Genomic DNA, 14,807 nt, shown 5'->3' with positions numbered 1-14,807 from the left:
TCAGTACCCAATGTGCTACATAAGAAAAGGAGATTATATTTAAGAAAATTATGTTGTATATAGCAACTAAATCTGACCCAAGTCTTCTTCACAAAGAAGAAATTCATGCAAAAGGAAACATCATTTTAAAGGCTTTAAGTAAAGAAATTTTTAGCATGTGTTAGAGGGAAAGATTGTAAAGAATAGTAAAGATTATAAGTGCTTTTTTTTAACCAAAAAAGGGAGATAAGAATGCATTCTATACCTCATTTTCCATCTTTATTAAAAAAATATATATATATGTGTGTATGTGTATACATATATGTGTGTGTGTACATATGTATGTATGTGTTAAGGATATTCTTGATAAAAAATAAAATAGTCATAAGTTTTGAATCCAGAATAATATTTGCCTTTATTTTATAGATCAGGAAACTGAGGTATTGAAAAGATGAGTGTCTTGTTATATACCACACATTTATAATAACAGAGTCAGGAACAAACTTTAATAGTTCTCTTTCAAGAGAGCCTCTTGGCTTTCATAAATGATTTTTTTACAATAGACCCACATTTTTACAGCCACACAACAGACTAATATGTTAAAGAACACAAAATTGTTATGAATTTATTCATTTTTGATTAAAAATGCAGCCCTAAATAGTTCCTCTTTAATTCACACACAGTTGATGATCCCATTGCACCAAATTCGTGGGCTCACATGGACCTGGTCTGATCATGGAAATCCTAAAAAGTCACATTATTTTTTGTCTCATTGAGTTCTCACCTACAGTTTCCTGTGAAAAAATCTTAAATTTGGTTTATATCAGCTCATGACCATGCCTAAGTTTCCACCAGTGTAAATAACAGCATCTCCAGCTCTCATTAGAGCACGGAGGATAACAGATGCATCAAATGTAGCCTGTATTTATTTCATCTTGCAAAACAAATGCAGAAAGCACATAAAATATTTATAATACCAGTTTTAAAAAACATTTTCTCCTCTATTTCTACTAGATTCCTCTTTTCCCTTATCATCTTAGAGTCTTTCTAACTCAATATCACTCCATGGTTTCTACTTTTCTTAGAAGAGAACTAAATTTGAGATAACCACAGCAACAAAACCCTGATATGCTGACAATTTCCTCTCGGTTCCTCCTAGACTCATAATACCATCCTGTGATTTGGACTGCTACCAGATAGAAACATAAACCTTAAACCAACTGGACAAATGGGAACCTTCTTTCCATCTGACTTTCATTGCCCAAAAAACTCCCAGTAATATCAGGGAGCAAAGAACATGTTATCTGTTTCTCATGTTGTAACACATGCTTTATGTCTGTCATGGAACTTAAAAGAAGAAAGTTATTAGGGATGGAAAACACATTGCATAAATAATATAGCCAAAAACAATTCACATTGCTTCAAATTCAGGGTACCCTTGGCTATAAATGTGTTCCTGCCAGTTTGGGAAATGTTTATAGAGTTATAAAACCTTAGAGTTCAAAGCCATGGAAAAGTAACATTTGTATCTCTAACATTGGTCTATCACACAATAATTAAGGGAAACCAGACAGTCCTGCATTCCTTTTCTAAATTTAGATACATGTCCAATTAACTTAACTTTTAGCTTTTAGAGAGTGTTTAGCACCTCTCAATTTCATTGCAAATAATTATTATTTCTAGAGCGTCAAAAAAAAAATGTAAAAGTTTCAGTGTTGTCACCAGCAACCTTACTCCATGCTTAATGAGTGTAATAGTTTCTTCTTTAAGATGAACTAAACACTCCATTTATTAAATGAATTTCAAACTTTTAAAAATACAATTGATAATCCCATCAAGCTGTTTTGGGTTGTTCATTTTTTTCCTCCCTGGAATTGATTTTTAAAAAAATTTGAATTAATTTGAAAATGTTCTGTCCTCTAAAATGTGTAATGTTACACCTTCATCCATTAATTTTACGGGAGGGAAAAAAAATCAAAAGTCCCCCAATTACATAATTGTTCAGAATCAAAAAGCTCCCCTCCTTTGGGATTAATTCTAATTATGAAGATTCTAATTAAAACAAATACATTTTCAAAATCAATAGAAGTCAAAATCAAAAGGTGACAAAAGTATATTTGTATATAAGTATATATAATATGTATATTGTATATATGTGCATATGCATATATTTATATGTATATGTGTATATATGTATATTTTTTTAAAAAACAAAGAAAAAGGGTTTTTTTCTGTTTATTTTTTGAGGCAATTGGGGTAAAATGACTTGCAGAAGGTCACATAGCTTAGTGTCTAAGGTTGAATTTGAAATCAAGTTCTTATTTCAGAGCAAATACTCTCCTCACTCTAGGATCTAGCTGTCCCTACTCGTGTATTCATAATGTGTTAAATAAATAACCTCTTTATTGAGAAGTAATATAATACAATGTGACTACTGCTGGCTTTTGAGTCAGCTTCTTTTGTTTCCTATCTGTATGACTATGGGTAGATAACTAATTTCTCTTCTTCTTTTCCTTACCTATAAAATGAAGAGATTGAATTAAAGTCCTTTCTAGTTCTCAATCTGAGATCTTATCTCATTGATTTATAACCTTTTGTCATGGTATAATTATTGAACTTCACAATGTTTTCTTTACAATGGGTATAGCATCTGCTTCCCTGCCTACTTTCAACTCAGCAGAACAAGCTCCACAAGAATAAGCTCATCACTTCTAAACTCATCACCATACTGTTAAATCAAGCTTTGATTGATATCACTTCAGCCTTCTCTCTATTCTATTTGGAGGGCTGGAGAGGAAAACACCAAATTCTTCCCAATGCCTTCTTTCCTTTGCAGAGGAGGGAAATTTTCAGTTCATTCTGTTTTGTATTTGTTATTTTGTCTAGTTTCAACTTCACATAAGATGCTTTCTTGTGTCCCTTCCCCTCTCTTTTCCTCTTCCTTTAGTATATGGTCTCCTTTCCTCTTTTTCACTGGAAGCTCCTTGAGGACAGAGACACTGTTTGTTTTTTTTTTTTTAATTATTATTAATTGTATCACCGAGTTTAAAATAGAATCTGACATACAGTGAATGCCTAAGAAATGTTTATTGGATTGGATTAAATAATCAGGAACAAACTGACCAACATTCTGAAAAGTCTGTCCACTTTAAAAATTGCAAATCACAAACTACATCTACATCTCTGCCGAGATCAATCTTGATAGGTCTTTTTATATTTTAAACCAGAAGCTTGTAAGCAACACTAGATCTGTTCTCCAGTGGAACTATGTCAGGTTGCTAAATGTAAAGACACAGATCTCTCTTCAAGTATTCAAAAGGCTATCTTAGTGGATTAATCTTTTTTTTTAATTTGGATCCAGAAAAACTAAGAGCAAAATGTGGCATTTATGCACATTTGAGGTTAGGAAAACTTCCTATAAAATAGAGTAGTTCAAGAGTAGAATAGGCTTCCTTGATTTTTAGTGATTCCCATTAATTGGAGGTCTTCAGGTAGGATAAGTTATTGTATGTGTTTCCTTCATGTGTGGCCTAAAATAAATGGTCCCTAAGGTCTCTTGATTCAGAAAATATGTGATTCATATTTCTATTAATAGACTTACAAGGGGATTACTGCCTCACACAGACATTCCTTGTATTACAAAAAACCTGATTTGTAGCATCTCACCCACAATGTAAAAACCTCTGGTCAGGGCATTATAAAGCTAATGGCAGGCTCTTTGGGGAATGTTAGAAGTATTTCAGGAGTGGCTCTTGTTTTTTCTCTATCCACACAGGGTAAGTAGCAGCCATACGAACTGTGGCTTGCAGCAAGATAGATATCAGTATTTCCTATGAATTACAGGAAGTTACACACTCACATGTGGCTGCAAAACATCTCAGATATCTTTTTCATCTGATAAAGGGTTTTTTTTTGGGGGGGGAGACAAAAGGGTTTTATACATACTTAAAGGAAATTCACCTAAACAAAACAGTAAGATTACAAAAGCTTCCACACCCCCAGTCTCTTTCTACAGCCTAAGTAGCACCTCCTTCTCCCAGAAATCATAACACCATAGATCTAGAGACTGAAAAGACCCAAGAAATCATCTGGATCAATCTCATTTTACAGATAAGGAAACAAAAGCCAGGGAGGTCAAAGGATTCATACAGGTAAATAAAAGTCACCCCAAATGTTCATAGGGACTATTTGTGTCTGATCTGTGGCAGAACATTACAATCTTATATTGGTCTGATCAGTCGCAGTTGAACACACTGTAACTCAACTCTAACATAGTGATGTCCTTAACAAGGAAGAACAACAACCAACTCAGAAGTAGTAGATACTGAGTCCAAGTCTCCAACAACAAATCTATTTTAAACAGAAAACAGAGGAAGGTTCAACGAACAGAGACAAGACAGATTGGAAAACTCCAGAAAGGCTGAAAAATAGGAATGGTGACAGAACTCTGGTGGCAGAAATATAAGTATGAGTTCCTGTTCTCTTCACCACCCTCTCCCTCTAGAACCTGGGAGAGAAGAGCAGCCACTTAGCTCTTTCTTGGATCATTTTAGCCATTTAGAAAGGTGTTTCCCTTGGAGAAAGGGACAGAGAGAGTAGAGGGTCTTTAAGAGATACTACATGCTCTAGACCATATTGACATTTCTTCCCCACCTACAGAAATGCATTTTGGACATGGTCAATGTGGGAATATGTTTTGCTTAACTATGCATATTTAGATAATGCATGGGATAGAGATTCAGACTTGGAGTCAGGAAGAATCATCTTCCTGAGTTTGAAACTAGCCTCAAAGACTGCGTGACCCTGGGCAAGTCACTTAAACTTGTTTGCCTCAGTTTCCTCATCTGTAAAATGAACTGGAGAAGGAAATGGCAAACTGCTCCAGTATCTTTGCCAAGAAAACCTGAATAGGGTCACAAAGAGTTGGAAATGACTGAACAATAACCAAATGCATATTTGTAACAAGGATCTTATTTTTCTTTTTGTTTTTAATTAGGATCAGAAAAATGAAGGGAAAGCAAATAAATTTCTAGCAATTGAAAAAATGTAAATAATATTTTAAAAAACACATATGAATGAAGAAAGGACTGTTGGAGAACTTAGAGAATGCTACTACAGGACAGAAAAAGAACATGTACTATATTTTTGCAACAATATTATTTCCTCATAAGTGCATTTTTGATGTAAATATAAATAATACTTTAACTATCCTTTTATTTCAATATTCCAAGGATTTGTGTTTTCACTGGTACGATTTCTTTCCACTGAAAGAAAATACAATCCATCCAAGCTGATCTAAAATTTCCAAAGTTCCTATACTGTTTTACTATTGGATGAAAAAATTCATGATGTGATGGCCATTCTTTTATTGGTGTCCCTCCCCAATTGTCCCCCTCTCAATTTATCTAAGTTGTTCTCAGCTAATGGAGACAGTGTCAAATTACCAATATACTGCTGAAACTTTTCTAACTTAATGAGATGTCTAGAACTTGTATTATACTGGCAGTCTTTAATATTCAAGATCAACTCCACACTATGATGACACAGCAGGGTAGAAATTTAGAATGAATTCACTATAATCATATTATGGTTTAGACAGACTTTTCTAAGTTATCTTAGGAGCCTAAACCCCTCTTATAATTTTGATCTCTTCCTCTCCATTGGCCTTTTCCTCTACCAAAAGACATGTTCCTCTCCTCTAATACAATCAAATTAATTTCCGCCTCCTGGTTACCTTTTCACAGGCTAATTGTTTTCTAATCCTTTCTATCAAGTTTAAAAAAATTGTTACATTTTAAATTCTGAACTGGTTCTCTTTAATTCTTCCCACCCCAAATTAGAGAAGGGCATCATTTGACACAGATTTTATAAACGTGTATTTATAAACGTGTTTTTTTTTTAAAGCATACTTCTATTTATCAGTTCTTTCTCTAGAAGTGGACAACATCTTCCTTCATAAGTCCTTTGTAATTGATTTGAGTATTTATGATACTCAAAATAACTTAGTAGATCCACAATTATTCTTCTAACAATATTGCTGTTATTATATACAATGTTCTCTTGGTCCTGTTCATTTCAGTCTTCCTTACTTCATGCAAGTTTTTCCATGTTTTTCTAAAAAGAAAAACTATAAACCAGCTCTTTCCTTATAGTTCTTAAAACATACTAGTATTCTCTCACAATCATATACTGCATCTTGTTTAGAGGAGCATCCCCTCAATTTCCATTTCTTTGACACCAGAAAGACCATTGTTATAAATATTTTAGGACATATAGTTTCTTTTTCTTTTTTCTCTGATCACCTGAGGAAACAGACCTAAAAGTGATATTGTTGAGTCAAAGAGTATGAATGATTTTATAACTCTTGGGGCAAAATTCCAGGTTGTTCTATCAAACTTTTTGGAGGAAAAAAAAGTCATTATTCTGTCTCCTTTTCCTCAGCACACTCTTTGACCTCTTTGAAATATTTAACATTAATAACAACTCCCTATCTCTAGATACTAACTTTTTTTTTACCTTCTCAGACACATGATCCCAATTTTCTTCTGTTTCTTTTGTTAGTTCCTTTTCTTTATCCCATCCTGCCATAATAATATCTAATTTTGTATAGTTCTTTAACATTTTCAAAGCATTTTCATATATTCTCATTTGGGATTTTTCCAAGTTTCTCTTTTTGTCTTCCTCTTTCTACTCTCTCCTTTAGCAATTCAACAATGATTTCCCAAATCTTAATTTCTGCCATGAACTTTCTCCTAAATACCAGATTTCCACTTCCAATTGCCTTTTGGATATCTCCACCATCTGTCTTGGCAGAATCTCAAGCTCAGCATGTTCAAACCTAAACTCAAAATTAATATCCCTACTACCTCCACCTTTGCAAACCTGTTCCTCTCCTGACTTCTCTACAAACCTTATATTCAACTTTATTTCTTTCCTTTATTCTCTACTCACAATCAGCAAAAAGTCCTATCAATTTCACTTCCACAATATATCTCTATTATTCATCATCTTTCTTAAACTATTATTATCTTTTAATTTTCTCTTCATCTCTCCCCTATCCAATCCTACTATAATAATCTTTCTAAAACATATCATTTGATATAATTTCATCACTCAAAAACATTGAATGGCTCCCCATACCTATTGATTAAAGTCTTAACTCCTTAAACTGGCCTTCAAAGTCCTCCATTAATTGATCTTTTAAATGTTATCATCTAATATTCTTTAGTACTCTACATTTCAATCAAACTGGATTATTCTCTGTAATCTGCTATAATTTTTGCCATCTTTTTTTTCCCTTTGTACATGCTGGGTTTTTTTCTTAGTATACCTTCTCTGTCCCCCTCAACCCTGTCTGTAAGGCCCTACCCATCCTTTCAAGTCCAAATGAAAAATGTCTACACTTCCTCTAAAACAAATATCCACAATAGCATTGATTAACTTTAGTTGTTCAAATCTATACTTCCTCTGTACTTTAAATTAAATTGTAATTTTTTAAAAGCTTCTATGAAATCCACTACCTTGAAACACTAGTTCTGAGCATGTCCTATTGATATTTGGACTATAATTTGGATTATAATATCCTCAGGTACAAAAAAATTAAACAAACATGTTTTATGAATCTTTGTATGATCAAACTATCCTCAAATGTGCCTGAAAGCTATACTGAAATTCAAGGTGCACTTTCATACATTTATTCAAAACAATGTCTCAAGAGATCTAACCCGTGTTTTGCTTTTATCAGACCAAACCATATTACATATTCAAAGCAGTAAAAAATTTAAAAGAATAGCAAATAACAGGGAAATTTGTCCCCTCCCTTCACACACTAGTGGTAAGAGAAGGAACATGCACTCAGGGAATACATATGAGGAAAGAATACCCATATCCAGGACAACTCACGTTGTAGGGGACACAGTCCCCTACTGGGAATATTCCTCTCTCCAAAGCTGTCCTTTGCTGCTCTCTACAGTTGCTGATGTCAGTGATGGCATCCACAAGGCTATTTTCTCTGCTAACCTGTGCATTGCTCTCTCCACAGAGCTGCTAGAGTCTAGCTATCTTGTCTATTGTGTTACCTTCTGCTGTTTCTCCACTGTATTGCTTTTATGGAGTCTCTTTTTCCCCTCTCAGAGCTGTTTCATGAGATAGGTCATAGCCCAAGTCTATTTGGTTTCTTTTTTGAGTCTGACTATAACTGTATCAAGTTAACCAAAAGCCTTAGGTCATTGCTATCTTTTTAAGTGATCATTCCCTTGTTCCTACCTATTCTTTGGATTGGGGCAAGAAAATTCCTTTCAACTCCTATTGTGTCCCTAGCAACTATCACTGAGCCATATACATTATTCTGGACCTTCACTTAAGTCAGTCTAGAGAAATCAGGTGGAACTGTTGACCTTGTCTTGTATTTTTGCAATAGCATCCAAGTCATTGTTATCCACATATCTATATCCCATTCCCTAATGTATGGACTAGATGTTCAATGGATATAGTTTGCTAAATAAGTGAATGAAATACATCAAGAACTTCAAACAACTATCAGATAAACAAATATTGGGAGCTAATTGGTTAATAGAGTCTGCTAATATTTAACAACAGATTTAACAACATAATACCTAAACTATCTTCACAGATTATTTTTAAATGTTTTATTAATGCTTTAAAAAATCTTCTTGGTCAATGAGTGTAAACCACTACATAGGATTTCCAATCCCTCTGGTTTTACCTGCTTGCATTTTTTATTTCTTTCTCAGGTTAATTTTACCTTATTTCAAAGTCTGATTCTTCTTATGCAGCAAAATAACTGTATGGCCATGTATGCATATACTTTAACATATTTTACATGTATTGGTCTACTTGCCATTTGGGGGAGGGGGTAGGGAGAAAGAGGGGAAAAGTTGGAACAGAAGGTTTTGCAAGGGTCAATGCTGAAAAATTACCCATGCATATATCTTGTAAATAAAAAGATATAATTTTAAAAATCCTCTTGGTCCAGAAGCACCAAGAGAACATTGAACACAGTAACAACAAGATTATGCCATATACAATTGTCATTGGAATTTGCTATTCTCAGTAATTTGATGATCCAAGGCAATTCCATTAGATTTGAGACAGCAAATGATATTGGCATCCAGGAAAAGAACTATGGAGATTGAATATAGATTGTAGCTTGGTGTTTTCACCTTTTTTTATTTGTTTGCTTTTTTTTTTTTTTTGCATGATTTTTTCCTTTCCTGGTCTGATTTTTCTTGCATAGCATGACAAATATGGAAATATATTTAAAAGAACTGCATATGTGTAACCTATATCAGATTACTTATTGTCTTGGGGAGGAGGAAGATAAGGAAAGAAAACAGAAAAACTGGAACACAAATCTTACAAAAATGAATGCTGAAAACTATCCTTACATGTCTTTTGAAAATGAAAATACTATTGATTTAAAAAAAAATCTTCTTGGTAATATACATACAACTTTTCCTTGTTACAAAGTACAGTTAAGCAAAACAAAAACTTCATTGAATATTTGTTGCATTACAGTAGTTTCAGGTCAGGTAGTGACAAACTCAACTAACGTTTTCCGTAATCTAGGTATATAATGTAAAAATAAAGTCAATCCTTCATTTCAGTACACATATTTAGTGTGATTTTAGAGATCCATGAAAAGAGCCTCTCTTTGACGAATATTTCATGCTTCTACAAAGGCATTCTTTTGTGTTAAGGCAATTTTTTTTTAGCATTTGTGAGTTAAAATGCAAGCATGTTACCTAGGAAACAATTCATTAGCTAGTTCTGGCATATTAGTTTGTCAGTTCCCTAGCAGAAAGTAAGAACCAAGAAATGAGATTTAAGGGATTTAAAGAAAAAAAAATGTCCTAATTAACAAAGTATTATGGCGAAGAGAAGACTGGAAAAAGCTGCGTGACAGGTTGTCAAGAGAAGATGAGCTCCAACAGTATGCTGTAGTAGAGGACACACAGAATAACCAGGAAACAGCCCGAAGATATTGAATGCTAGCACAAAGTGAAGGTATCCAAAAATAGAGGGCAAAGGAGCTAAAAAGGGGGGAAAATGAACATCAATTACATACTATATCCACTTTAAAATGTTGCCTGAAGCCAGTCATAAGATACCATCACCAAGGAGTTCAAGGTACTTGTTTCCAAAAGCTTTATGATTTCCTTATAAGGCAAGAAGCAACTCTAGTTATTTCCATTAAAGATAAAACTCCCAGGCAGATAAAGACTAAGCAATTTGACTAAGGTCATAATGAAAATACAATTTTTAGCTAGGAACAGAATGTAGTCCTTCTAATTTGTAATGCAGTTCTCTAGCCAGCTTCTCCTCTCTGGATAAATAATAAAGACAGGTGAGAAGTTAGGGGTGGGGTTTGTTGTTGTTAGTGTTTTTCATCATGCAGTGGTTCATAATCTAGATTCCATAAACTTTAAAAATATATTATATCTCAATGTAATTGTCTTCATTTGTAATACTACATATTTATTTTGTGTACCTAAAAACATCATTCTAAGAAAGAGTCCATCGACTTCAGACTGCCAAAGAGGTCCATGCACAAAAAAAGACTAAGAATCCTCAAGACAGACCATAGGTTCTTTAAGTGGCATCTGGAGTCTCTGGCCATCTATTTTCTTAACTAAAGCCCTTTCAAGTGTAACTCCAGCCTTCCTTTTCACATATTTACTTCATATTATTTCATTCACTATTTAACAGTCTAGCCAAGCTGAACTTAATGCTGATCATTGAGTTTAACACTCTCCCTCCCAGTTAGTGCCTTTACATTGTTTTACTCTCATTTGAGTAGAATATAGGGAGGAATATACTCCCTTCTCCCTTTAGGAATCTTAGAATTCCTAATTTCCTCACCTCCTTTTTAGGTGGTAATCTTTTAAAATAAGCTTTCTCTCATCCTTACAGTTGATGGTATTGTCTCCCTCCCCAAATTGTCTTGCATTGATTTTTCTGTGTAAATATTAAATAAATAGAGTATGTAATAAATAAGCTTGTTTTAATTAAACTTTATTCTTAATTATATTAATTTAATTATGCTAAATTCTTAAAATATGTAAATCATATATGTTGTATTCCTGTCTCTATACCTCTCCACTCCTTAAATGTAAAGGACTGAATCTCTGAGCAGATACACTTGGATAACCAAGCACTTGAGGCTAATTACCAATTGGACAATACTCTATTAGCATTTGCTTGGAAAATGGCCTGCCCCACCATTCTGTGCTGGCTCAATCTGTTGGCCGATAGAGAGATTTGGAGGAGGCATTAAAGGATGGAGTAGGACAAATGAGGGTGACTCCGGTGATAGAAGAAAGAGGAGATTCCTGTGTCCATTTTCTCTCCTCTCCTTTTGACAAAGAATAAAGAACAAGGACTCTTGCTTATCCCGACTCCAGCTGATTTTAAAGTATCCAGGGTGCTAATACGGTCTTCACATTTGACACCCAACATGGGGCTGGGTCTGGAGGAAAATCTTTTCCTAACATCTGCCCCATTTCAGCCAGAAAAGGTTACTAGTTTAGCCCTTAACGAAGTAAATTCCCTATTTGTCTATGAAAATACTCACCCAATTTCCTGGTCACCAGAGACTTCTTTACATAATGTTTACAATTTGGAATAACTAGAGAGGAAGCTAGGAGCATAGTAAAAGCCTGTACAGCTTTTGCCTTCCTTTTCATGCTCCTACACTGCCTCCAGGGAAGAATCCTCGTGGTTTGAGACCCAATGAAATTTGGCAAATGGATGTGACCCATTATAAATCTTTTAGTCATCTGTCTTTTATCCATGTTATGGTAGACACCTTTTCAGTATTCATTTTTGCAATACCAGCAGCAAAAGGGACAGCCCGAGTGGTCACTAAATTCCTTATCCAAGCATTTGCCATTATGGGTGTGCCACAAGCAATAAAAACAGACAATGGACCTGCATATACTTCTAAGCATTTTGCCCACTTTTGTGTACAGTATAAGATTTTACACACCACTGGCATACCCTTTAATCCTCAAGGACAGGTAATAGTAGAGAGGAGAAACAGAGACATTAAGATGCTGCTCCAAAAACAAAAGAAAGGGGAAGCCACAGGTAACCCTAGGGAACTTCTAAATCTAGCCCTTTATACTATTAACTTCTTGATTTTTGACAAAGATGCACTGGTCCAGCAGACAGGTTTTATAACCCACTGGAAGGCAGTGTCCAGTGTGAGCAGCTCCACTATCTTTAGATAATCACCTGGTGATGTGGAGACATCCAGAAAGTGGTGAATGGAAGGGATCAGATAGGCTAACTGCGTGGGGGAGAGGGTTTTCTTGTATCTCTAGAGGTGGAGAAGGAATCTGATGGGTGCCAACAAGCCGTATTCACCTTGGCCATTGGAGAGAGACAGAGCAGACCCTTGAAACAAAGGAGAAGACCCAAGAAACATTGGGTGGTTCCGTCACTGACTGTACCCACCACTGAAAGAGCATGGCAGTTATGGTGTTTGACTTATGGACATCAAAAATTGTTGGACTTCAAAATCCTCAGGAATTAATGGATTCTCTGAGACATGATAAGACTGTTGTAGGACTTGAAAACTCTCAGGAATCATTGGTTTCTCTGAGAAATGATAAGACTGTTGCAGGACTTCAAAATCTGCTGGAATCATTGGATTCCCTAATACATAAAAAGACTGTTGCAGGATTTCAAAAAACTTGCAGAGATCATTGGATTCCCTGACATGTGAAGCAATGGACAATAGATTAGTTTTGGACTATCTCTTGGCTGCTGAAGAAGGCGTATGTGTGACTGTTGTTTACATATCCTCCTTCTAGGACTTTTGGAAATCTTTTACAACACCATGTTGATTCATATTGTTTATTATATCACTACTTGCATGTACAATTCATGTTTGTTACACCACATCGAGCCTGCACTGACTGTGGGGAGAGTCATCACTAATAGCCTCTGTGTCATTACTACGTGCTTGTGTAATACCTCCCATGCTGATGGGGTTGTTCTAATAAGACCCTTCAGTTCAGAAACCTGCTAGCAAACCCCACTTCCCTTTGGTGCTTTTCACCTCCTTTCCTGAGAAGTCAGGGAGGGCATGATCATCTCCCCTTGGGGGCTCTCATCTCCCTGAGAAGTCAGGGATGATGTGACCACTTGTGTTCTAAAACAAAAGAAAGTGGGAGATGTAAAGGGCTGACTCTCTGAGCAGATGCACTTGGATAACCAAGCACTTAAGGCTAATTACCAATTGGACAATACTCTATTAGCATTTGCTTGGAAAATGGCTCACCCCACCATTTTGTTCTGACTTGATCTATTGGCCTATAGAGAGATTTGGAGGAGGGATTAAAGGGTAGAGTAGGACAAGGAGGGTGATTCCAGGCGGTAGAAGAAAGAGGAGATTCCTATGTACACTCTCTCTCCTCTCCCTTCGACAAAGAATAAAGATCAAGGACTTTTGCTTATCCTGACTCTGGCTGATTTTAAAGTTTCCAGGGTGCTAACTCCGTCTTCACACTTAAGAGCAGGGACTGCTTCATATTGGCTTTGTTTTTCCACTACCTAGTACTGTGCATTGCATATAATAGGTACTCAATAAATACTTCTTAGATTGTTGAATTAGATGTGGCATTAATATTTAGAATAAGAAAAACAGACGTACTTTTGTTTCAGTCAATTAATATTTTACACATTTATGTTTGATAAAAATGAGCTAATGCCACATTGTTAGCTAGTGTCCATCAAGGAGTATGCTAGTAAATGTTTAGCAACCAACTTTTTTGGGGGGGAGGTATACATGACATACTAAGTTTAATCTGCATTAATAATATTTTCTCCATTGCTTTCTTAAGCCTAGATTGTCAACAAAATAATAAATCAAACTTTGATTTGTATTATTTGTTGAGCTGGCTCCACTCCCCAGCCTTCATCCCATTTATTATTATGAGGGATATGGATGTGTGTATTTCAGAAGCAAAAGGGATAGTTAAGTACGTTCTTCACAATAACCCTTTGAAGTAGATAGAAAAAGCTTGTTATCGGTATCTTATCTTGCAACTACTCAGTCAAAAAGCATTTATTAAACACTTATTATTTTCAGGCACTGTGCTAAACACTGGATACACAAAGACAATAACACAGTTCCTTTAATGTTCAGGATAGCTTTCTGGAGGACCTCAGGATCAGCCTGAGTCCTTGGTTTTAGTGGAAGGGTGAAGGATGCAAGACAGCCACCACAAGGCTGGTCAAAAATAGAATGCCCCAATTCCAGTCCTTTTCAGCCCTTATATACCTTAGTACAATTACATCATTACAGCATAATGAATATGTGTGAACAAGAAAACCATTACATCACCATACTAAGTATTAAGTATATATATGAACTAGAGAACCATCATCTCAACAATTCCACTGAGTTAACACACCTTGTTTCCAATATACTTCTCCAGAATTCCATCCCTCTACAAGTTCCTACATTTATATGGTCCCTACAAAGACAATAGAGTATTAACAACCTACTTTAAGAAATAAGTGCATTGAAGGCTGTTTATGGGCCAAAAACTCAACTAGTCAGTAGTGATGGTGTCACTGATTAGTGATAAAAACAAGATCCTAGAAAAGTGGGTTGAACAGTTCCATAGTGTTCTCAGCAGACTACTATTAATCAATGCTGGAGCTACTGACAGGTTTATCTGAAGTTAAAATCAATTACTCCCTAGCTGAAGTTGTAAATTTCATTAGGTTAGCTTTGTATAGTAAGGCAAGGCACTGGGTATTGATTCTATTCCAGCTGAGATTTACATACAAAAGCT

Source organism: Antechinus flavipes, chromosome 4 (genome assembly GCF_016432865.1).
Source record: "Antechinus flavipes isolate AdamAnt ecotype Samford, QLD, Australia chromosome 4, AdamAnt_v2, whole genome shotgun sequence".
NCBI lineage: Eukaryota > Metazoa > Chordata > Mammalia > Dasyuromorphia > Dasyuridae > Antechinus > Antechinus flavipes.
Note: the sequence above shows the minus strand (reverse complement) of the source record.